Genomic DNA, 27,571 nt, shown 5'->3' on the forward strand with positions numbered 1-27,571 from the left:
AATGAAGATCCTTTTGCCTCCTATCAACACACACACACACACACACACACACACACACACACACACACACACACGCACGCACGCACTCACACACACACACACACACTCTCTCTCTCTCTCTCTCTCTCTCTCTCTCTCTCTCTCTCTCTCTCTCTCTCTCTCTCTCTCTCTCTCTCTCTCTCTCTCTCAATAGAACAAATTTTCTTCTTCCTTACATTAGTAAGATGTTGAAATTGACTCTTCCTCTTTGAAATGATAAAATTCGTGCCAAAAACGAAAAAATTAATGTAAAAAAGGGATTTTGACGAAGGAAAAAATCTATTTCTGGGCTCGACCTGTGTCGCTCCGTGAAATGCTCCTCTAGCACCATTTCTAAGGCTTAGTTATTGCTGAATATACCAGAGAAAAAGAGATGCATGGAATGCCAGGAATAAACCTAGCTCGCTCACTCATTGAGTGTCGGTATAGAAAACTAGGGCGTGATTGAACCACGACCATAGATCCCTCACCAATTAGACCTCTCCTTCATCAACATACTCTCTCTCTATCCCTACATCTCCCCACCCCCCATCCTGATTCCTCCTCAGCACATATGTTGGTCAGACGTGTTTTGTTTTGCTCGTGTGCTTTGTGTTTTTTTTTGGAAGATGTCCGACGTTTTAGAGATCCCTGCTTCCAAGTTGAGTATTATATTTGTCTGTTTGGGATTTCTAGGTAGCGACACTTTTTATTCTTAATTGTGTTTGGTTTTTTGTTTGTTCCCTTTCGGGGGTTCGCTGTGGCCATTGTGTCGCTTTCTAGCGATCTCTTGGTTTATCGTGTGTCAGAGGTCAAACTCAGATATGTACTCTGTATGAGGTTTGTGGTAGGACTCGAGGGCGAATGGTGTAATTTACCATGTAATACATCGTCTTGTGACTCGTGGAAGCTATAAATATGCCATTGTTCACAATTACTTTTACATTAATATGTAATAATTATAAAAATTTTCGTTAACAGAAGAAATACAGCATTTTCTTATAGCGAATAATGTTTTTGGCTTATTGAGTTACTTTTACTATTTACACTGTAACTATGAAAGTAAGAGGAATTTTGACAAAATATTCCGTATATGCATTCTCCGTTGCCATACGAAGCTCAGTGATTTTTTTAGGATTTTGTGTTTTTCTTCCTATACCCCCATATATTGGCATTCCGGCGGGGCCCCTTAATACACCAGGCAACAGGATGCACATAGATTTATTTCCTAGTTTTATTAAGTAGCATAATTTTTAGCATGTATAAAGTCAAATTAGCCTGTATGATTTTTTTTTCCCATGTGAATTTAGCTATGCACCATTTATATCCCTGCTTGTGTCTAAACATCTAAACATGCTACAATATACTTGCCATCACTGTTTAGTAATTTACAGGTGGTTTACGCTTTGCATGAGTCAACTTCTCCACAGACTTCTAACATAAGGTGAATTGTACAAATTATTCAAATTCTCATAAGATGCTATATTTCTGGGATGCAAATCCCATTTATGCTAACTTTCTGATTAATGATAAATGTCCATGGGCTGTATTTCGTAGTTTTTCTTACGCGGCTACAAACTGTCATTTAATTGTGGCTACTTTTGGGCGATGCCGGTTGTGGCCAGTAGAAGAATTATCGAGGGTCTGTCAGCCTGGTATGGCTGCCTCACCCTTCCTTTGTACCGTATAGGGTTAAAGGCTGCTCATGAATGGCAGAGGCAAGGGAAAGTGATATTGCCCTAGTAAGTAGGATAATGCTTAGAGACGGACCACATACAGGCAGTCATCGACTTACAACAGAGATAGGAACCGAGAGACGCCTCATTAGTTGATTTCGATGTACAGTATTTTGTATTCTATTTTTCAATTTGGAAATATTTTACCTATCAAGAATTAATTAATATTTTGTTTTATCTTTAGTTATGATCAGCTGATCTGAAGGTCCCGCTACCGTATCAAAATATGGCGTGCATACGAAGGGCGTATTCTTTTATATAATTTTGTAACTTGTTTAAAATATCTTCATGATGAATGTTACATCAGCACCAATATGTTACAGGAAATCACCGTTTTCATACAGTTCGTTTTAGCCATTATTATTAGTAAAGCGAAAACGTTCGTGCTCTTTGTGCGTGTGTGTGCTCACATATACGGGTTATTAAAGCATATTTATATTCTCTTTAATTTCTCTAGCATTGCAATATCAACAAATACTTTTGATTTACTTTCGGTTGGCATCAGCTGATATCAAGGTCATGCTACTGTATTGCAATTATGCGCACATACAGTATGAATACAGTAACACGGAATTGTATAATTTTCTTAGCATTCGAAATCTTTTCACAATTAATATTACATCAGCATCAATATGTTATATGGTATCGCAGTTTCCATGCATTCCTTTTATAGACCTTATTATTAGTTATAGGAATTCATTCTCTCTCTCTCTCTCTCTCTCTCTCTCTATCTCTCTCTCTCTCTCTCTTTCTCTCTCTCTCTTTCTCTCTCTCTCTCTCTCTCTCTTTTTTTTTTTCCCGCTGTCGCTAGTGGAGACGCTTTTTCTCTGTAGCGGCACCGCTTTGCATGAGCGGTCCCCGTCTGGCTTTGGGGGGATCTGCTCTGCTGACTTTGACTGTTAGCAATTATGTTCAATACAAGTCTTCACACCACTCAATTTTCTCCCGCCCCTTGTTCGGAGGGCAATAGTAGGTGCAGTGTTTCTCATTGATAAATACATATGTATGGAACAAAATATCGATATTGAATTACTTATTTGTTTAGTAGAAATGGAACCAGTATTATGGGACAAAAGTCTAAAAGAGTTCAAATGTCAGTGTTCTGTTACAAGGGCTTGGAAAGAAGTTTGTCGTGGATTAAGGGAGGATTTTGATAGTGGATGATAAAGAAAAGAATTAATTTGCTAAGTATTAAGTTTTCAATTTACCAGCATTTTAATTACTGTATACCAATTATTGTATAAATTAGGTTTTGCAAAGATATTTAGGGAATTTTATAATTAATACACAAATCTAGTTATGATGACGTTCATTATTGAAATTCATTAATCCCACATTCATATATTAGAATGTTGTCAGCTCAAAGCTCCCTCATGAAAAATCAGCAAATGTATTTCTGATATCATTTGCACATGGTGCCCGTAATATTGGTGGTTTTCGTTCCCAATACCAGTGGTGCGGAGACTGCCTCGTGTGCAAAAAAGAACATACAGTAGTTGAAAAAAAAAGCCTTACCTATGTATATAACTTTGTTTGTACGTGTTTTTGCATTTGCCAATTTTTTTATTGCAATTTTCATATTTTATATTCGCTGATATACGAAAAAAATGTAAAAACATGAACATTTTGATTTCCAGAACTTTATCATGAATTTAGTTATATGAAAATAATAGTTTGTTGTCTGTCTTTGCTCTTATAAGTGCTCAATCTTTAAAAGTTATATCTGGTATTTACATGTTATATGGAAAATATATTTAGCTCTAATTCAGTTTTCAGGTTTCTATCATCATTTCTTAGTTAATTACGCTACGAAACAACGTAAGTAGGCTGATACATAATGTTGCACACCGTAATTACTAGCATTTTGTAATTAATCACCAATCATTACTAATAAAATTTATATCAAAATCATTATTACAACCCTACATGAAAAGCAGGATGCCATAAACCCAAGAGCTCCAATAGGGAAAATAGCCCACTGATGAAAGAAAATAGGGAATTGAACTATATATAAGCAGGAATTGATAATGAATAAATATCTCAAGGTCAGTAAATTAGATCTGTCCTATATAGAATGTGGTGAGTCTTATGTCAGCCCGTTCAACATAAAACATCGCTGCTTAAGTTTGAACATCGAAGTTGCGTCACTTCATCATTAGATTAGGAAGACCATACCACAATCTGGTCACTGCTGGAATGAAACTTCTAGAATACTGTGTAGTGTTGAGCTTTATGATGGAGAAGGTAAGATTATTAGAATTAACTGTGTACCTAGCACTATGAACAAGATGGTACAGTTTTGGAAGGTCTTGAGAACAAAGGAAGGTCAGAATTAGGAAAATTCTTATGCAGCATGCATAAAGAACTAACAACACTGGTGCCAGAGATTAATATTTGGATCATAAATATGAAATTTAATAGACCGCAAGGTTTTGTCCGACAAATTAAGGTTTAGAGTCAAGTAGCTGAAGACCAGACATGAGAACTACTTAAAACAAGGTTGAACAAACGAACTAAAACATTTTTTCACAATAGATTGATCAGCAAAAGTCTTAAATTTCAAAGGAGTTGTTTACAGTTAAAGAAACATTTTCAGTGCAGATATCTGGATGTTGAGGAGTCCATGTTCTCGACCTAGTTGTAATCATACTTGAAGTTTTGTTTGGGTTCAACTTCAAGCCCCATAATTTTCACCCCACACTACTTTAGCTAGATCTCTATTAGGGGATTAACTGTAAAGCTACTTTCAGGAGATGGCATTGATGCAAAGAGTAGCATCTTTTGCATATGCCAAACCACATATGTTTATATAGTATGAAAAGTTGAGCCAAGAACACTACCCTGAGGAACACATATATCACAATCGTTTATTCACTTGCAATCTATTGCTTTATATGTGTGTCTGTGTGTTTTAATGCAAATGCAGAGACAACAAATGAGGTAATGGACGAACCTCTAGAGATTAAGATATATACATACAGTACTTATGATAGTGTTTCCCTAGGAGATAAGACCTAATGATAAGCACGGGGTGCAGAGCTTTTGGTAAATAATATGAGATTATGAAAAGTAAAATACCACTCTAAAATGAAGAGTATTTAATTATGAGTATTAACTTATGCATCAGAAACTTAGAGCCTTACAAAAGCTAATTACAACTTGAAGAGCTATGGAAAGAATAATGATGGGAATAACACTGAGAGACAGAAAAACAGCAGCATAAATATGAGAGCAAATAAAGCAACAAGAAGTAACAAAAAGAAATGGATATGGGCAGGACATATTATGAGTGATAGATAATAGATGGAAATTAATATATCACAATGGGTCCCTAGAGATTGCAAACGAAGCACGGGAAGGAAGAGAAGTCAATGGATTGATGAGCTAAGAAAATTTACGTATATAGACTGGCATAAAAAGACCATAAACAGAAAATTAATCAAATGCTGCCCATCTCTAGGCAGGTATATGTATACTACAGTACCATGTTTAATCTGTTCTTGGAGCAAGTGTATAAACCAAAACAATTTCTATCGTAAGTAAAGGGAATTCACCCAAAATTCCACATGTTCTTAAATACACTATATGCTAAGTTTTAATAGTGTAATTTTATGTAAAGAGCAAATCAAAACCTGTAACTACTTCTCAAAAACCTGAAACTGTTTCTCATTGATCCTATAAGAAACAAGTTCTCTACTTAATTTTGCCACGAGTAATCAGTCCATAAGCAGCATCAATTGCCTTAGTTTTCTTTTTTCTTATTTAGGATTATGCTAACCGTTATTGTTGTACGATTGTACATTTTTTCCAGGTCTAACACACAGGTACCTTTATTGTGCTTTTCAATAATTTCTTTTTTCAGCTCTCAAGGTTATCATCTCCTTTCCTTTTATCTTGATAATCTTGGGGGTCCATTGTATAGATGCTGCTATATACTGTTATTAGTACTTTTAACCTGACACGAACAACAGCGATCACAATGCTATAAAGAACACGTGGTCACTAACTTTATGAAAGAACACAGCTAAAGATGTTAGCAAAGTAATGCTAGGTGATGCTGGTATGATTGCTGCGGAGAGAGTGAAAAAAATTAAGGTCTGAACAAAAGGGATTGGGTGCTCAGGCAAAAGAAAATTGACATAAACCCCATGTTCACACTGCATGGGCAGCGTATGGATACTAGTCTCGTCAGTATTTTCCCCCAAAAATGCTAGTACAGACCGAAATGTTTTCTCACAATGTGATACAATGGTCTTATCCCAAAATATATTGCTCATATCACAAGGTATTCCTGTAGATATAATTTTCATGTATTTATGTGTGTATCTATGTATGTATGTATGTGTATATATATATATATATATATATATATATATATATATATATATATATATATATATATATATATATATATATATATATATGTATATATATATATATATATATATATATATATATATATATATATATATATATATATAATATGTATACTGTATATATAATGTATAAATACAGGAAAACTATATCTACAGGAATACCTTGTAATATGAGCATTATATTTCGGGATAAGAGCATTGTATCACCCTGTGAGCAAACATTTCGGTCTGTACTGGCATTTAGAAACATCCCTTTGAAACATTTATATAAAGAAAGGTTTTTAACCTGAACGGATCTATGTATTTAAATACAGTCCATCCAATATATATATATATATATATATATATATATATATATATATATATGTATGTATGTATATATATATATATATATATATATATATATATATATATATATATATATATATATATATATATATATATATATATATCTATATATATATATATATATATATATATATATATATATATATCTATATATATATATATATCTATATATATAATATATATATAATATATAATATATATATATATATAATATATATATATATATATATATATATATATATATATATATATATATATATATATATATATATATATATATATATATGTATATAAATATAAATAAATAAGTAAATTGGAAAGAAACCGTATTGGAATACATAGATCCATTCAAGTTAGAAACTTTTTTTTATATAAGTGTTTCAAAGGGGCGAAAAGTTATAATTTTAATTTCAATTATGTAAATGAATTGTAGGTGCAAATATTGTTAAAGGTTAATTCATCCACTACTGTATTCAAATTTCTTCAGAATTATAATTTAATGATGTTGATATTTCACTTGTAGTCATCAGATCTTATCGTTTTCATAATGAAATGGATATTGTCTTATAATAAAACTTATTACGATTATTTCAAAACTTATTACGATTATTTCAAGTAGTCCACGTTTGTGGATTCAATGTTGGATGTTATTTATAGTAGGAATGTGTTGCGAATTACATTTTGAAATAAAGTAACCAAGAACAAAAAATAGTTTCCTATTCTCTGATATACAATTTCAGTTTACATTGCCCAGCTAGTTAGTTATACACCAATTTACCCAATTGAAGGTAGAATATGGTCCGTGTTTTGCAATGTTGCATTTATATCTGAATTGTCTTTAGTTTCTTCATGAGTACATAAAAGTAGGCAGTGTCTTTTATTTCACTGGAAATTTGTAGGTTGCTAGGTAGAGACTTATTGACTTAACATCTTTCAAAGTTTGCCGGATAGAGAGAAATCTGAAAACTCTTGTCTGTTGGCAGTTCCCGGAGGAGTACCCCCTGGACTTAATGTATTCCAGCGACTAAGCATATCAGGTAATTCAATCCTTTCAGGTTGCTTCTGTAAGGAATTTAGGATATGACTGAGTTGATAGCGTTAGGTAGACAGGTAGTTTTATGACATTGGAAGTCAGTAGTCTTGATCAGTCTAAAAATGTGAGGCAGAAATTCCAGCATACTTGTATCAGAAAAAGCTTGATGGATTTATAATCAAAACTTTTTCATGTTCAGAAGAGGGAAGTGTTGGTATTCCACAGATTTTGTAATCCAAGCAGAGTATTATTTTTAATATTTTTCTTTCTTTTTCAGCTTGGTTTTGCTTTTAAGATGATTTTTCCTTGTTGGTTATTATTACTATTATTATTATTATTATTATTATTATTATTATTATTATTTATTTTGTATCTTGATTTCTAGTATTATTAGAACTGAGTGCTGTAAGGTTATATAATGACTGCAGTAATGACAAGTTAATAAACATATCGTACCATCCCTTTGATTTTGAGGTTATTTGTAATACATTGCTTTCTCAAAGCAATTTCATGATCGGTCAAATGCAACTTTTATAGGTCGAGGGCGTGGGAACTACAACAACCGCGGAGGCGGTGGTGGTGGTGCTGGCTACCAAGGACGTGGAAACTATAACAATGTGGTGGGTATTGCTCGTTTTCCTTAGTCTGAATAAAAAAAGAGAGATTTGCGCCTTCAATTTATCAGTTATGCCCCTCCACTCTTCCTAGCTGATAGAGGTATCCAAATAGAGACTGTTTAGTCACAGTGGAGTGTGTCGTTGAAAATCGTAACCGTTTGATTTTGAGACTATTAATGTTGTCTCCCATGCTGATCGTATACAGTACTTTGTCTGTGGTCGTATACAGCAAAAAGTATTTTTGATTTTTCATTTTATTTAACTTATCATATATATATTTTTTAATTCGTGGTTACTTTTCCTCTTTGCTTTGGAATTGGAAATGGTGAGCCCTTCATTTAAGAATATTGCACTCCATTCTGAGTTATGCAAATCACTTTCAATTTGAAAAATCACCTACTAAAATAATTCTTGGAAGTCAATGGAAGGGTTTAAAATAATTATTCTATTCTATGAACCTGTTGTTTATTTTTGGTATTTTATATTTTTCATTATATGCCAAATTTATATATATTGGTATTGCATTAATGTTCGTTGACTGCATACATTAATTAGTTGTAGTGGTCAGGTTATAAAAATCTTATACAGGAGTATATCACATCATACATGTGCTGTAAACAATGTATAATTTACTTATTAATTCCCAGTCATTTCCTTATAGAACTTTTCAAGTAAAGTCCAACCGAAGAAAGCCATGTCACGAACGTTTTGTTGGTACTTTTATGATTATGGTATTATACGGATAAACGTTTTAATGGCAATATACAGGCAAAAGTTTTAATGGCCATTTTAAATCCAAACGAAAGGGATTCATAAGAGTAATGGGTGGGACAGGAGCTTTACCAAATTTCCATTTTCATGAACATTGACGCTTTGTAAGTTGGACTGTATACTGTACACTTTTTGAGGGTTACTTTCATAACAAAAGAATGAATACAGAACTTTAAGTATATAATACTTAAGTAGTATGATTATGTAACAAAACATTGTCAAACTTGCTCCTAGCTCTTTTTTTTTTTATAAAGGAAAGGGAAAGACTTTTCCTTATCTTACATTACCTTGTATCAAGAAAAGATTCTCTCTCTCTCTCTCTCTCTCTCTCTCTCTCTCTCTCTCTCTCTCTCTCTCTCTCTCTCTCTCTCTCTCTCTCTCTCTCCTTTATATATATATATATATATATATATATATATATATATATATATATATATATATATATATATTTATATATATTAGTTAGTGTATTTATTTAGAAATTCCACTTATTTAACATAACTAAAATTGCAAAATTTCAGCACAAGGGAACAGAATACTAGATATTTTTATTAATAGTTAATAATTTCTGCCAAATTTGAAGTTTTCATGACCCATCATGATTTGGGCAGAACCTTAACATTGCAATATTGATCTTTAGTATTGGAGCAAAGTTGCTATTCTTGTTTGAAACAAAGAGGGCTGGATAATTTCTTGGGTGAATGTTGACAGCGCTTCATGAGGATGAAGTTACGCATCTTCAAATATGAAAGCAAAACTTCCAAAAGGCAATTTGAAGTAGAGAATCTAAAATTGCATTAAAATTGCATATACTATTGAATTGAAGCTTTCCTAAAGGTGACTAGTCAAGTCGGATAATTGAAGGAAAATATATACCAAGTAAATTTTGGCTTTTGCCATCCTTCACGTGTCGTACTGCTTACATGTTTTTAATAATGAATCAAACTCACAAATTACCTGGAAAGTTTAAGAACTTTAAAGCTATTTTTGTAAGTTACAAAAAGTATTATCCATGATCAATAAATTAAAATTCCAATTTTGGGTTATGACCCGAAGAATGATCATCAGAATTATAATGATTGTTTAAGGAACTTAACAATATTAGAATTTTATATACTAGCTCAGTATTAGATTCTACAGGGGTTGTACACTATTCCTCTATTTCAGCATAGCCTTAAAATCATTATTATCTCTAGTTTAAAATGATCCAAGCTGCATTGCTAATGATGGGAAAGCTTGAGGTAGTGTTAGTTAAGTTGGTGATAGGTTGAAGCTTGTAAGCCGGCATTATTGTTTCTATTATCAATTTCTGAACATTATTTTTTTCTTCATATCCCTTTTATTGTAGGAAATCTCTGGAACAAACAAATTTTATCAAAGCTAGACTTTTTTTTTTTATTTATTATTATTCTTTGGTCTGTTTGTTTAAATTAATTTGAAATTGTTCAGCAGATCCCCGGGGGGGAGGGGGGGTTTGTGTGACGATTCTAAGGTCTGTCATAGTTGTTTGTTTGTAGTAAATGGTTGACTTTACTGGACCTCTTTTTAGTAGGTTTTATGCCAGAATTGTCAAATCACCCTGGGGGCTTTTGATACAGTATTACTATTCACCAGTACGCTGTTTATGTACTTAATGCACGTGCACAAATTTTATCATTCAAATTTCACAAAGCATTTCTGACATACTATGATCAGACATTTAGCAAAATTACCACATTATTCAGATCTGTCTAAAATTAATTTGGAATTATTATTTTCCAGCATCTTTGCCAGCAGAAAGATTGCCTTGTTCTCTCTTAGTGCAATGCATATTTCTGATTGTCTCACTTCTGCACTATATGTAGTTTGCTCTTCCTAAGTTATCATTCAGTTTTTAATTTAAATGGTATATTCATCTATACAGTTAGTATAGGTTAATGAATTTTTTAGTGTTATAGTTTATTTTTTTAAGATTGATTGCTGATTATTATTTTTTTACTCGATCAAGAGAAACCGGGGGAAAGGCAATTAATCACATGGCTGGCCTGGTAGAGAACCATGCGTAAAATTTGCCACCATGTATGAAAACCGATTTTGTAATATTTTCAATATTTGTACCATAAAGAAATGTAAGTTTATTTATATGGTAGTTTAAGAGGGTTCGTTTATATAACATTGAGTATGCATGTATAAAAGAAGGAAAGTTATTTTGAAAATGTATGTTAGGCAAATTATATTAGTATCTTTCAAAGTACGAATTAATAAGACCACTTCCATAGGCATCGTATATGTATTGCCACTTGTATAGGGAAACACTATTAGGTCTCCATTGTGGGTTGTTCAAGAATCTCGAATATCTTTTTTAGAATATCCAGGAGTGGATTATTTGTTTGAATTCCCCCAATATCCATATTGCTTCTTTATGATGCTTATAGTAGTATATTAAGTATCCGTTGTGCGTTGTTCATGAATCTCTGATATCTTTTTTATAATATCATGGAGTGGATTATTTCTTCAAATTCCCCAAACATTAATATTGCTTCTTTATGACGTGTATAGTATATTAGGTCTCCGTTGTAGGTTTTTCAAGAATCTCAAATATCTTTTAAAATATCTTGGAGTGGATTATTTCTCCGAATTCCCATAACATTCATATTGCTTCTTTATGATGCATATAGTAGAATATTAGGTTTCTGTTGTGGGTTGTTCAAGAATCTCTAATATCTTTTTTGAAAATATGATTGATTATTTCTTTGAATTCCCTTAATATTCATATTGCTTCTTCATGATGCGTATAGTAGTATATTAGATAGGTCTCCGATGTGGGTTGTTCAAGAATCTCGAATATCTTTTTAAAATATCTTGGAGTAGATTATTTCTTTGAACTCCCCTAACATTCGTATTGCTTCTTTATGACACGTATACTGCTGGGTGTGCTGAGTAATATTTACTAAAATACTCATGGGAATAATTTTTTAGTATTACCGTTAACGCTACGCGGGGAGAAGAGTGTTTTATCTGCAGGCAGAATTCCATTAGTATGCTTGTTTGCCAATCAACTAAGTTGATAATAAGATTGAAAAGTGTATCGTCTCCCAGCTCTTCAGACTGACATATAATGAGACAAGGCTACAGTTACTGTAGATATAATTTTGTTAAGTCAGCTGCATTCTGCCATACAGATTGGAATTTTGGGTTTGGTTTAGTGTAGTGTGTTATTGGTATTCTATTTTCATATAAAATTTATATTTTTTTTTTCCTTTTCATGAGGTTTTGTCATTAGTATTTATAATGGCAAAACAAGAATTCTTTCATTCTTCATAGCATCACTGTCAGGCCTTAGCAGTTTTAAGAAAAAAAAAAAGCTTTAAATACTATAAATTAAAAAAAATTGAGTAGTTTTTATAATTATTACCAGTACAGTTTAAAATTTTATATTTTGTCATGCAATTTCTACTTTATTCTATATTCATACTACTTATTTGTAATTCCTCTGGCTCCCTAGGGCTTCCCTCTTCAATGCCAACCACTTTTCTCTACTATTATTATTCTTACTAGCTAAGCTACAACCCTAGTTGGAAAAGTATAATGCCTAATGGCTCCAACAGGGAATTTAGTCCAGTGAGGATAGGAAACAAAATATATTAACCCTAGGTTGGTAGCTAGGTGTGGAACTATCCATATCCCTAGAATCAAAGGTAAAGTTGATGATTATTGTTGATGAATAGCGGGGTAGCAGCCTCTAGGAAGGTTAAATGTCATCGCTGGTTATGATGGACTACTTTAAATTTGAAATTTAAATTTTACATGTCGGCTTTCATGCTGCACCATTCCAGACCAACTATGTTGATTCCTCAATTTAAAGATGGATAGAGATATGCTCAAAGGTTATAAGATTAATATAAAATATGAGCTGTATGTCATTTCTTAATAGCTTTTTGGGTTAGGGAGAAAATAACACTTATAGTTGGATAAAGACTTAAGATATAGGATAAACCTTAGGAGCCTGGTTAGGGAACTAGATATTTGTGGTACTGTCAGTATGTTAGTGTAGCCCATGCTGTATCTATACATACGAGATATCAAACCAGTCACTGTGTCACCACATTAAATGAAAATGACATGCCAAATTATTGGGTGGTCCACCCATTAGTAAGTTCACTTATCGAAAGGTTTCTGTTGGCTGATCTGTTACTGAATTATGAAGTTTATCATACCACAAAACAACCTTTTACCAAAAAAAAAAATTGATTTAAGGAAATGCCAGCAAATTTCACTTTGACATCCAGTATAATATTCATTAACCCTTTTACCCCCAAAGGACGTACTGGTACGTTTCACAAAACTCATCCCTTTGCCCCCATGGACGTACCGGTATGTTCTTGCAAAAAACTGCTATTTAAATTTTTTTTTGCATACTTTTGATAATTTTTTGAGAAACTTCAGGCAGTTTCCAAGAGAATGAGACCAATCTGACCTCTCTACGACGAAAATTAAGGCTGTTAGAGCAATTTAAAAAAAATATATACAGCAAAATGTGCTTGAAAAAAATTAACCCCTGGGGGTTAAGGGTTGGAAATTTCCAAATAGCCTGGGGGTAAAAGGGTTAATAACATTAAAACAGCAATAAAAAAAAAAAATGTTTAAACCAAGATAAAATGTCACAAGAATTCTAGAAAAAAAAAATTTTTTTTTACTAGCACAGGAAGTGTGAAGATGAAAGGCTCTTTCTTACTTTGACAAAGTTTATTACTAATTAATTGAGTTTTCATAATTTCTAACTTGAGATTTCTTTACGTGAATGCTGCAAAAATCGGGCCCCTGGTGTGTTCCTCAATAACAACGCATGTCCTTTTACCTCGATGTCTAAATTAGAAAATGGAATTTACATAATGGAGAACATCATAGATCTATGATTATTAAGTAATATGAATTTTAAAGGGCATCAGTGGTTTCGCCACTTTTATTTTAATTGTATGACAACAAAGTTCTTTCTTGTCTTGATGCTGGCAACCATACAATGTTACCAGAATACCATGATTTCCTTAGTTCTGGTCATAGCCAAACAGCGAAGGGGTAAACCTATTTAAATAACTGGTTTGGATCTCGCGGAGGTAAAATGCAAATTATTTTTAAAACTTTATAGTGTTTAGGTTGTTATACAGGTATGTGCAACATCTGTCCTTTGTCACGTAGGGGCTTTTGCCATTAGTGTACCTCACTCTTAGACAAAGTATTGTTTAAGGATCCTTGCACCGTTCCTCCTCCGGCCTCTAGCTGCTTTTTCTCGAGATATTCATACTTTACCTCCGTTCTTGCTTCCGTTTTTCTTCTAGCTGTCCAACCACTTCTATTCTTTACTTCTTAGCATAACTACTGAGTCCCCCTTCCTCAGTTGCACTTTGGTGCTGAATGGCATTGCAGGCCCCAGGACCCAAAGCATTAAATCCCATCTAATTTATCTTTTCATTATAACTATTATTATTATTATTTATTATTATTATTATTGTTATTACTATTACAAGTCAAGCCGTATCGGTAGCTAAAAAAGCAGAATATTTCAAGCCTTAGGATCCCTATATGGAAATAATTTCAGTACATATAAGGAAACTACAGTACAAGAAATCAACCATTTTATAAACAACCAGGGGTCCTTGGTCCTTTTATTAAGCATGCCTAACACTACTTAAAAATCAAGAAAAGCAAATTGACTGGAAATGTGTATATTGTACCTCCAAGAAATGGAAATCTTAAACCCAGGACTGAAAGATCATAGTACTACCCAAAACTAGAGAACATTAATCTAGTTTCAAAATGTCAGTCTTGGAAGAGGTGCCTACCATTTCTTAAGTTTCTTCAACCCTTACCATGTGGGTACTTGCTCGTGTAATGTGTAGTACTGTATAAAAGTACTTACTGTTGGCAAATGTGTATCTAATATGAAAGAATATTTGTTGTGTCAAGAAAAGGCCCATACTTTTAGAAGGATCCAACATCAAACTGGTCAGTCAATCAAGGGATATTAGTACACACTATTGATAGTACCTCAATAGGTCCTTGGGTTAAACTATGAGATTTTTTTCTTGAGATGATTATATAGCTCAGTTTCGTTCATAATCACTAACATGTTCAGGTAATAATGACATTCTAAATTAATTTAACCAAATCTAGAAGGAAATGATGTCAAAGGACTTCTCTGGCACCAGTCCCTTACCAATAGCCTAAAATCCATATACAGTAATTAATCAAAATCTAACAAACTTCCTTTAACTGTAAATTAAGATTTTTTTTTTTTAGATGGGATGGAAGGATAATTCAAGCTAACAGTGATAACTGTATAAAAATTGTCCTTTAGAAATGATACTATTCAAGTTATGTGAGAAATGATACTTCATCCCAAGAGCATTGCAAAACTTATGCTTATTCCCTACTTTTACTCTCATTTGTATTACTCTACAGCAGAGACATGAATATGGACAGAGGACCTTTTTTTAGATTATATACAATTAGATGCGACTACAAAATATTAGATACTTGGCTGGAGTGCAAGGGGAAGAACATATTACAGATAATAGCTAGTTGACAGAAGTTGCAAAATAGACCAATAAACAGACACGTAGAGTTGTTTTGGGGGTCCTATTGATGAAGACTTTATTAGAGGGAAATTTTGGCATAATTGCTTGGGAGATAATTTTTTAATGTATAACCCCACAAAATAAAAATTTGTCAAAGTTGTAATTCCTTGTGAAACTTCTGCACACTTTGGTCAGGTTTTATCAGTTTATTGTCCATAAATATTTTGCATAAATGAAATGATCAGAAATGTAACCTTTGTAAGAATTTTTTTTTTTTATCAGTAGTTATAGTTGGGATTTAATGAATTTTTTTTATTGTTACATTACGGTGGCTCAGTTTTTAAGGGAATTTTATGTATTATATTTATAATTTTGTTTATTGGGACACTTCATACTAGACTTTATTGGTGTGAGTGCACGGGGGTTGGAAAAGATACATCTGTTAATTGGCAAGGATTTTAAAATTCTGCCAAGGAAGTATTAAGTTCAATCTTTAATTGTTTATGTATTTATCATGCAGTTTATCGAAATGGTATATGCTGATAAAAAATACTGAAATTTTGATATTGGATAATAAACAAAAGCATGTATAGCTATGTGTAAGAAACCTATTGTTAAATTCCCTTTATATATATAAGGTGTACTGTAGCTACATGTTAAATGTTAATTTTTTTCATTTGGTACGAATACAAGGAAAAGGCAGTAGTTACATCTTTTTTTCCCATATCTAACATGCAAAGAATAAGAATATGATGAAGTTTAGTAACATCTACTCAATAATTGATGTACAAAAATACCTTTTACATGGTGACAAAATCCATTACTTTGTCCAAGAAAAATCAAAATAACCTTTGTTTCATCATGAACTCATTACTTTTTGCAATTTTTTTCTATTGGCTGCATAACCCTTCAGACTACAGAATACAGTAGAAAAAAAAAAAAAAAAAAAAAAAAAAAAGACTTTTCCAGTTTGTTGTGGCTGAGTATGCATCCAGGATCCTTAGTGCCTTTGGTGGTAGTCATTCTTATGCCTCTAATAATAGAGCTATTGTTTGCAGATACTTGGGGAAAGGGATTTGGGTAGATTTAGGAGCAGTACCTACATATTACCTCTTAGGCCTTCACTCTCCACCAGTATTTGGAGTTTGTGATCATGTCAGTCAGATTAATTGCAGAAAAACGGAACAAAATTATCCATAGTGTAATTTGTCCATATAAGTATTGGAGAGAGAAGCAAAAGTTCATTATAGATCCAAGGTTTTCCCGGAGAGGTACTGTATATTGTAGTAGCCTCGTCAGGCAGTCAAATCGTATTACCCAAATGATTGGTCCACCTAGATGTCTACAAAAAGTTGAGTCCCCTTAGCAGGATAGTGCGGTCACTGAACCTCACATGGTGCAATGTAGGCATTACTTAAAGATATTGGCAGTTCTCTCTTAGCCCCCAGCTGAATTTGCTTTGTATCATTCCTTTCTTCTATCTTCCTGTCCAGACTTAATATTTACTACTTATGTAACTGCAGGATTTTTCTCCCCACTCACACTTAGGCACTGAATGCCCTTTCAAGCTCCATCGTCCTGACTATATACAGTAGCCCAAATTCATAAATCCAATCCTAAATGATGAGGCTGTTAACTGTCAACTTTTATCAGAGTTATTTGCAATCCATCCAAATACCAGGATGACAAAATATTTTTCCGATGTCCAATATCCAAGTTTGCAAAATTGGCACCTGAATGTTGCTCTTGGACAACCTGGTACTCTTCTCGTTTTCACAATTTTCTCATGTGACCAATTTTAGACTAGGTTTATCATTTCACCAGTCTAACAGTGATCTTAAGCCTGCTCTTGCTTGCAAGAGGGGTTGTTAGATCTGTTAAGAGAAAGATATCTCTTAGATTTCCTAAACCACCTTGCTGGAACTTGGCTCTTGTCAGGAAATTAGGAGCTTATGATCCCTTAAACCGTACTTCACTGAAGTATGTTATCTTAAAGTTTGTCTTTTTTATTGTCCCTTGTTTTTGTCTTTTGTGTTAGTAAGCCAACTCGCCTATACTGAACTGAGTTCTAAGGCTCATTATGAATAGGCAGAAAACTCCCTTTCAACCTCAAGCCTAAACCTGTGTCATCCCATGCAAATAATTACGGGAACCTTTCCTTATTCAGTAATATCTTTAGAAGATTTCTATGAAGTGCAACCTTATAAATTTTTACCTTTGGCCAAAAGCTTTAAGGGGGGTTATCAAAGAATACAATACAATGGCCAAGACTTTAGGCTTTTGATATTACTTTTGAGCCTAAGTCAATAGCTCTTTTAGGGTTGTAATAGTGTCAGGCCAAGTGTCAAAAGAGAGGGGTTGGGTAATGTATGAGATCCATATCTTTATAATTTTTATGTATTTCATTTTAATACTATTCAGTGGCAATAGCCTTTTTGCAATTGTTTGGTTAGATTAGTACTAGCCAAGAATGCTTAAGCCACAATCTTAATAACGAGTCCATTCAGCCTAGCTAGCCCTCAGAATATTTCGGTGCCATTCATCTGTCATTCTATGATACCACTGTAACTGCAAGGGCTTTTTCAATTTCAAGGTAGTAAGAAACTTTTCCAATAAATAGCTGTTCATGGTGTTTTGAATTAACAAGCTCACAATGATAATTTACATACAGCATTAAAAAAAGGAGTCATAAATCCACTTCTGTAAATAATGGAAATTGTATTATTCTCAAACCATTTTATTGTAGCAGGTTTAGCTAATAAGCTGCCAGATGCACTGTAGATCCCAGATGCATATTCAGTCTCGTATAGAAATGAAGACTCCTTTCAGTATGTCTTGAAAACTCTGCAGACTCACTTTATGCCTGGCATAAAGTAATGATTTGTCTATGAAGAGAGAGTTCTTTTCAAATTTTATATCATAGATATAGTTGTAGTCAAAGCATCGTGTAATTTTACTTTGCATGTGGTTAATAATGTTACAGTGTAATGCAAAATTGCTAATTTTTTAGCAGGTCAGATGGGATAATATTTATACATTTATTATATGTAATTTATTTATATATATATGTTTATTTACTTATTTACATATTTTGTCTTTATGAAATTTTATCTTGATGCAATAACTTTCAGAAGAAGGCACTTTTTTTATGTTTACTTTTATAAAATACCTTCTTACTGGTACATGAGTTTAGCTATATATTTTTTTATTAACATTTTGTCATTTTCCATCAATTGGGCGTGAAAGTGGTATAATTACTTACTCATAGGCCGAAATCCTAATGATTACTTCACCATATGTTTTCTTATACAGTAATATTATTATAAATTTAGATGTTCACCCATGATTAAACTGATCAATATTAAATTTCTGTTTTGTTGTATATGATTTCCTTTCTGTACCAACTAATATTGACAGAAAAACTTTAAAATTCAAGAGGTACAGGCAAAGTCTCTTGATTACTCATCAAGGAATTTAATGAATTCACCTGTGAATTTGACGTTTAAAGATTTTCTTGACTACATTTACTGATAAAGGAAGTCATATACAGAAATAGGAATTATTGATTACAACCTAATTTATTCTAAAACCGCTTTGACATTTAAGAATCTGTATTCTCCTCGAATCACTCGTATGTGGGCACGCTCGTACTTACGGAAATATATTTTGTGTTTATTCATTATTATGTATTTACTGATATATATTTTATTTTTCAGATTCTTCTTTGTATGTTTATTGATTATTTACTTGATATTTATTTACAGCATGTATTTTCCTTCAATTTGTTATTCATAATTTATTATTCATTTCTATGTTTAATCATTAAGTTATTTAATCTTCATGGTTATTGAAATATTCCACAAATATGGAATTTTATATTTATATATATGGTGAACCTTTTATGTGTTATGCAAATTTTTTTCCTGCTATGATGTGGTTATTTATATATTTGTTTTATATATGGTATAACTATTTTATTATGATTATTATGATTATTAACTTTGTTTCTATTATTGTAGTTATGCATACCAAGTCTAGAATTAGGTGGTTCAAACAATTTTCGTACCACCAATGGTGTATTGAACCTGATGCGATATTTATACACTACTTTTGCTAGTTTCTTGTAGGGGTCCCGTATTCTGCTTGTTTATGAAGAATTTTTTTTTACTTTTTGCTGTTGACATTCTATGGTTTTCTTTTCTCTGGGATTTTTCTTTGCACTCTAATTCCTGTTACTTCAAATACTGTACTGTACTTCATTAGTTAGTGGTCATTGTTTTCCTCCTTGGACTGATGACTGAAAGTAGTTTTGATTGTTGTTGTATGTGATAATATTCAAGGTAGAGATTGGCCAGAGATCAGTGTGTGACACTGTATGTCTATTCACTTCATTCTTTAAACTCCATTCATTTTCCCATTTTGGAAGCAATTTTTAAAGATTATCAAAGAGGAATTTCTTTTGAATGGTAATGTAAACATTTAATTAGAATTGCTAAGAATGAAGCGAATTTATTATAAACTAGGTAGTGTTCTTTATATTATTATTATTATTATTATTATTATTATTGATATTTTTATTATTATTACAGTATTAGTACCGTACTACTACCATAAGAATATTTACATTCTTCTGAAACATTTGTAAGTGGCCGTTTACTTACAAGCTTTACAGACAAGAATATCCTTCAGTAAGGGATGATCAAAATAATAAAAATGGTTATTAGAGATAAACTAACAATTCTAGAAGCTGCTTTGCATGTTATTCATCTATGGCAATTGTTCATGGCATTTTCAAATAATATTATAGCCCCTTTCGAACGTATTACCGTCATCAGTACAACTCGGGCGTAGTTTTACATTGTTTTATAAGAAAATGAGTGGGATTTTTGAGTACTGTTAGCAAAGCGATGTGGATGGGATGCCTGCATTATGAATACAAAGTGTTTTGGTACCGCCATAGGAATGTGTACGTTCCTTTTTTTAAATGAATCTCATGGAAGATGACCTAATGTAAGATCTTCCTCTATCATCATTTTTAGGAGATATGAAAATTCTTCTGTTTACTTTGGGAGATTTATTTAAGAGTAATTTAAAAAAGAAAGTACAGGGTTATTAGTAAAACAATTTTTTTTGTCATATTCTGAATACTCAAGCAAGTATTTATATTAAACAAATCAAAGAACAAGAAGAGTATGAGCTAAGCTTAACACTTGAATTACTAGTTCTCTTGGAATTCAAACTCTGTAAAGACTAGCAGCAATTTTATTTCTTATAGCTAAAACTATGATACAGTAATTAAAACAAAAGTAGCATGGCGTGTTCCCTGTTATATTTGGTTTTATAGACAACCATTTTATGGTCATTAATATTATTATTATTACTAGTTAAGCTACAACCCTAGTTGAAAAAGCAGGATGCTATGAGCCCAAGGGCTCCAACAGGGAAAAATAGCTTAGTTAGGAAAGGAAACAAGGAAATAAACTACAAGAAAAGTAATGAACAATTAAAAAATGTTTTAACAGTAACAACATTGAAATAGATCTTTTGTATATAAATTATAGACTTCGAAAAACAAGAGGAAGATAAATAAGATAGAATAGTGTGCCTGAGTGTATCCTCAAGGAAGACTGGTACAGAGGTTATGGCACTACCAAAGACTAGAGAACAATGGTTTGATTTTGGAATGTCCTCCTAGAAGAGCTGCTTACCATAGCTAAAGTGTCTATGCTACCCTTACCAAGAGTAGAGTAGCCACTGAACAATTACAGTGTTGTAGTTAACTCATTGAGCGAAGAATTGATTGGTAATCTCGGTGCTGTCAGGTGTTTATGGATATTCCGTGTATGTGTAGGCAAAGGAAAAATGAACCATAATGAGAGAGAGGGATTCAGTGTAGTACTGTCTAGTTAGACAAAGGACCCAATAACTCTATTAGTAGTATCAACAGGTGATTGGTGCTCTGGCCAATCTATAACCTTCTAGGGAAGACTAGAAACATGCCCAGACGCTATTGTCATCAACAGTTGTTTGAAAGGTGCAAGTGAAGTACAGAACATAGTCCACCATGCTTCGGTTGCAAAGATTATATAAATATGGACCAGACAGCACTAAAATTATATAACATCTCTTGTAATGCATAGCAAAAAAATCAAATTTTGCATACACCAATGCTCCATTATACGAACAAGTTCAGTTCATAAAGAACCGTTCTTTAAGCGAAAATTTGTTCAGCGAAGTGCATTTCCACATTGTTTTCCATTTTAAACATTGAGATGCATTCCTACGAGCTCACCAAAGTTCACTTGTTTCCAATAGAATACCTGAAAAAATTGGTTTTTATTAACATTATTAAAGACCAGTCAACGACAGTGTCAAAAAGTACATTTTGATTGAAATGTCACAGCGATATTATCAATACAGTAGTGTCTCCTTAAAGATATAAAAAACGATAATGTAGTTTTAAATAAACACGGTTAGTCACTGTATGAAAACCGGAAACAAAACAAACAATTTACCAATTATAATTCACAAAATAACATTTACTCTTAAATCTAAAATAATTTTAAATTTGCAAATTAAAAATTGAAATAACTTCACAAAACAAGATAATTACAATCCAAATACAGTGAATGAATGAAAAAAAAAAGTCCTTTAGCAAGTCTGAAATTAATCTTTGATATGCCATTAAACTATATTAAATAGAATATGAGAGAAGTATTTTTAATAAAACTTTACTATGATACAGTATGATAATGTGATAGTTAAGCATTAGTTTTTTCTTTTTGGAAATAGAAATGATCCTTCGGAAGTTTGCCTTAATCGGCTGGTACGGAAAGCATAGACAATTCTGTAGTGTCTATTTACTTATAAACGAAAACAATGGAAAAGAACGATTAATACTCGATATTTTTATTTAATGCAATTCTAATACTGTATGTAGATATTACATGCAGTATTATTAGATACAGTTAAGTGAAACATTACTTTTATCAAAATCTTGTTTGTCATCAGCAGGTGTTCATTCGTTCGTTTAACATTGCCCCAACTTATGTGGAACACTTGAATGAACGAACAAACAGTTGTATATGATATGTACACGATTTTGATGTGTGTTTTACTTGACTATATCCAATAATAACGCATGTAATATTCACATACTAGTACCGTATTAAGAAATAAAAACGGCGAAGACCAGACAAGAAATCTTATTCAAAATGGGGGCTGAGTAAGTTGCCTACAGATAAAGAGACTTCAATGAAAAGATTTGGGTGTTAAGGAACTACTGTACTGTCCTTAACCTACTTACAATCATACCTTGAGTTTTGTTAGGATTTAACTTTATCCCACAAATTTGCACCATACTTTACTGTAATTTTAACTAGAATTCAGTAACCGCAGCTCTACAATTATTGGATGGAATGGTTACAACGAGAGTAACAACATTGCATATGCAACAAGCTTTTTCTCAAGGCCAAACCACACACACCTATACACTACTGTATAGTATGAAAACTACTGTGCTAGGAACACTACCTTGGGGAACATGATGTTACATTGCTATAGTCCTTATGATACCCATCAATAACTACACACTATATTACTTGAAAATTCAATAATGATGCTGTGGAAAGACTGATTCACCTACTCCCATCTTCCTGAGTTTGAAAACAATGTCTTGAACCTTTGTACATTTTTCTTTCAACGGGGTTGGGTTGCAAGGAGGGTGTTAAGCTGACAAAATTTAATTACCACACTTTGGATAAGGGGATATTAAGAAAAAAATAAGTATAATTTGATAGGGTTACAATGGAAAAATATGAAAATTTCTTTATAAACTTCATTGTGAATTTCATTGCATAAAGATTAAAAGTTATTGTCCATCTTTGCTCGATAACTGCTCAATTTTTTTTTTTTTTTTTTTGACAAAACCTATTTATTTTATTTATGGATTACATAGAAAATGTATTCAGCTTTCCATTGCGATTTACATTTTTTCTTAGCATTATTCAGTACATATTTATTATTTTTTCTACTCCTGTTTTTACTTTAGAAATAATTGCAATTGTCATTTTTAATCCTTTTACCCCCAAAGGTACGTTCACAAAACTCATCCCTTTACCCCCATAGACGTACTGGTACGTCCTTGCAAAGAACTGCTATTTACATTTTTTTTTTTTTTTGCATATTTTTGATAACTTTATGAGAAACTTCAGGCATTTTCCAGAAGAATGACACCAACCTGACCTCTCTATAACAAAAATTAAGGCTGTTAGACCAATTTAAGATATATACCGTATAGCAAAATATGCTTGGGAAAAAAAAAACCCTGGGGGGTTAAGGGTTGGAAAGTTCCAAATAGCCTAGGGGTAAAAGGGTTGATATACTATTGGAAAGGGTGTTTTTTTTATTTACACATGGTATATAGAAAAATGTAGAAAAATATTAAAATTTTAAAGCAAAAAAACTATCGTAAATTTTCTTATATGAAGATGGAAATTTATTGTTCGTCCTTGCTGTTATAGTACAATTGACCCTTTTTTCTCAAAACCTATTCATTCTATTTATTCATTACATTCAAAATTAGTTCAGCGTTCAATAGCAACCTTCCTTTTTTCCTAGCGTTATTCATTACTTATTTGAAAAAAATGAAAGTAGGTATGCGTACATTTCGTTCGTTCGTTTTAGAATACACTACCTTATGTAGGTCAGTGGCTCTTGCATTGGCAGCCTGTAAGTGCTTACAGAAAGTAAAACCGTTTTATTACTGTCTTTTACTCGAGTTTTACTATGCATATTTATGCTTTAGCAAATGATAATTACATTTGTCGTGTTTTATGTACAAACCAATAGGGTAGAGCATTCATTTTTTCACATGGTGTACCGAAATATTTGAAAGCGCGATTGTTCCTATGAAAAAACTTTATTGTAAGTCTTGTTACACAAAAATTGCTCAATTTTTGTGTGACAAAACCTGTTCATTTTATTTATGGATTATCGGGTAAATGGGGAAATTATTCAGCCTTCCTTTGTAATTTTGATTTTTTTCTAAGCATTATTCATTACTTTTTTCATTACACAAAATGGCAGAGAAGGTATTTTATGCAAGAATTTTATGCATACTGTACATACAGTAGATAACTTTTTCTACTCGTTTATGTGCATTTGCAAATAATTATGATTGTCATGTTTCATGTAACCTTTGAAACGGCATGCTTTTTATTTTCACTTGGTATACGGGAAATGTAAAAATATGAACACCTATATAAAAGAAATTTATCTTAAATATATTTACATATGTCTGTTTTTGCTTTATAATTGCGCTATATTTTCTGGCAAAAACTATTTTATTTATAGATTATATAGGAAATGTATTCAGCTTTCTATTGCAATCTTGATTTTTTTATTACGGTATTTACGACATAGATTAGTTATTACACAAAAGGACAGTGTAAATATGCTCATCACAAAACCGGTTGATGCTAGTTTTTTTGCGCAATTTTATGAATGCTTAGATGATTATTTCAAAGTAGGACTGCTTTTGTAAATAATTGCAATTGCCATATGCTATTTAACCCTGGAGAGGTATCGTTATTTGACCACCTTAATTAGGTATTGATGGGTCGACCTTGACCCAAGGTCACAAAAAAATTCATAAAAGATTCATTTACAAAGCAATTCACAACCTTTTACTATTAAAAAACAACTTCTTAGAATATTCTATTTGTCAAAAAAGTAAATGAAAGCTAAGTTAAAAACAAATATATATTACAAATACATACATACATATACCAAGGCACTTCCCCCAATTTTGGGGGTTAGCCGACATCAACAAATGAAACAAAACAAAAAAGGGGACCTCTATTCTCTACGTTCCTCCCAGCCTGACAAGGGACAGCCTGAAAAAAAATAATTAGACCAAAAAAAATGACAAAAAAAAAATCACCTAAAATCTAAATATGGAAATAAGCTAAAACTATTCTAAGCACTTATTTTACAATAATTGAGCACCATTTGCTAAGATCCAAGGGGGGAGGAACCACATGGATATTGTATTATTATCGTACAACAAAAATGTGTAAAAGAATCTGCACTTGAATATTATTTAGTGTTATAGAAATGAGAATTTTTTTAAATTTTTTTTTCTTCCGATTTCTATTTAGATTTTTTTCATATATAAAATCCTTATATCCATTGCTGGGCATGGTATTTATACATGAAAATATCAAAATTTTTATAAAATAGAGGAATACATAGAGCTATGCCAGCTTCTTGTATCGGATATGCTCTCAAAATGGCCGCCAATCACACCACCATGGAAGGTCAAATCTGCTACCTGATATGGAGAAAGATATGTCAATATCAGCGAGTCATTTAACGTATATAATTGTTCGAGGATTTGCAGAAATATATTATGGTAGCTAGAATGAAGTTTATAGATTATTTTGCAATTAAAAAAAAAAAATATGATCATAATTAAGTTATCATAAAGGTACAAACTTACAAAAACGGGGAAATTATAAGATATTTTATAAAAACATACGTGGTAGAAGACATTCACAAACACTTTACAAAAACCCTTTTTTATATACGCCTAAACACTACTGCACATTCGATATTTATATAAAAATTTGATATTCCACAACTTGCCTTAATTAGGTATTGATGGGTCAAGCTCAACCCAAGGGTATCTCAGAAATAGCACAAGGAAAAGAGCTGGGATGAAATGCGTCCTCACCCGACTGTTGCGCACACTGAACTGAGGTCTCGCAGGTCGATATCACTCATAACCTTTATGAATGAAAAATTATGGCAAATAAACTTTTTTTTTTTTTTTTTCTAACCTCCGGTCATATATGACCCACCACACCTATCCATGGTTAAAAGTACACTCCTTGTGTTTTCACTATAATTGGAGAAATTAAAAGATATGAAGATTTCTATTTAAGATTTATATTTGAAAAAAAATTATCGTATATATACTTACATGATTGTTCGTATTTGTTCTACAACCATTTTTTTTGACTATCATTTTATATTTATGGACCATCGGCAAATTATTTTATATTTATGGACCATCGCCAAATTTTGCTTACATGACATATAATATGATTTCTATTAGCTGATAGGTTAGTTTGCTTGTTTTGTTAGCTTCTTTCCTTTTCTTACCACCTCCCTTCAGTTTATGGGGTTCAGCCAAATAGTGTAGGTGAACTTCATTGGAATAGATGGAAATTGGCTATTTCAATACTCCCCTGGAGTTCACCTTCCCACTAATTATAGATGTCAAGAGGTTTTATAAATGAGTATATGTACTCTGAATAGTGAAAATGTGTCCATGCCACATTAGTTTCCATACATCGCCACATACTAGCAATATTATTTGGGAGGGGGAGATAATTGAATTGATTAAAAATGGGAACTTTTAGTGATAAATGTCATGTAACAAGAGGGGACATACGTGCAGCAAGATTTTATTTAGGAATACTGTACAATATGATATATGAGAGAACAGGTAATCTATTCCTCAGAGAATCATAGAAAATGGGACAATTACTGTATATTTGGGATACTAGAATAAATAGCTTTCCCTAGAATTTTTAAATACAAGCAAATAAATAAGTACCCAGGTCAGAAAAGGGTTTAGCTCATGACCTAACATGCTTGCTTACTTAATTATATAGGGTCTCCTAGTCAAAAATATAATATTAATTTTCATAATTCCAATCTGGAGGAATAACATATTTCTTCAAGTTTATTGAAGTTGCTCCTATTATTGTGAATGAATTCAACATTCCATTATCCCAAGCCTACAGTCGTCATCGATGTGGTCAAACACCAGGTTGGTGTGTAGCCTTTTCATTTTAGGTGATGATCATGATCAAGATTGATTTATTGATGTGAATTTTTCTATGGTCATCCTTTGCATTCAATTTCCCTTGAGCTAGTATCCACCACCCAACACTAAATATTTTGTTAATACTAGTGTTATGTTTTCAGATAGGAGGTTTAGTATCTCAGTTTTCCAAAATTAATTTTCCACCTATAATTAAGCTATGGAATGATCAGAAGTTGAAAGTGTCTGCAAATGCTGTTTTGGTACTAACTCGCTTTATAATTT

General features: G+C 32.3%; 1 long non-coding RNA gene across 1 annotated transcript in view; it reads left to right on the plus strand.

Moving 5' to 3' along the window:
- The first annotated feature begins 8,043 nt into the window (after positions 1 to 8,043).
- Positions 8,044 to 27,571, plus strand: part of LOC137634263 (uncharacterized) — a 53,640-nt gene continuing 34,112 nt past the window's right edge. Inside the window, exon 1 of the long non-coding RNA XR_011042497.1 lies at positions 8,044 to 8,131. This is a non-coding gene — a long non-coding RNA (uncharacterized lncRNA). The remainder of the gene's footprint in view (positions 8,132 to 27,571) is intronic.

The sequence above is a fragment of the Palaemon carinicauda genome, chromosome 44 (genome assembly GCF_036898095.1).
Source record: "Palaemon carinicauda isolate YSFRI2023 chromosome 44, ASM3689809v2, whole genome shotgun sequence".
In the NCBI taxonomy this organism is placed as follows: Eukaryota; Metazoa; Arthropoda; class Malacostraca; order Decapoda; family Palaemonidae; genus Palaemon; species Palaemon carinicauda.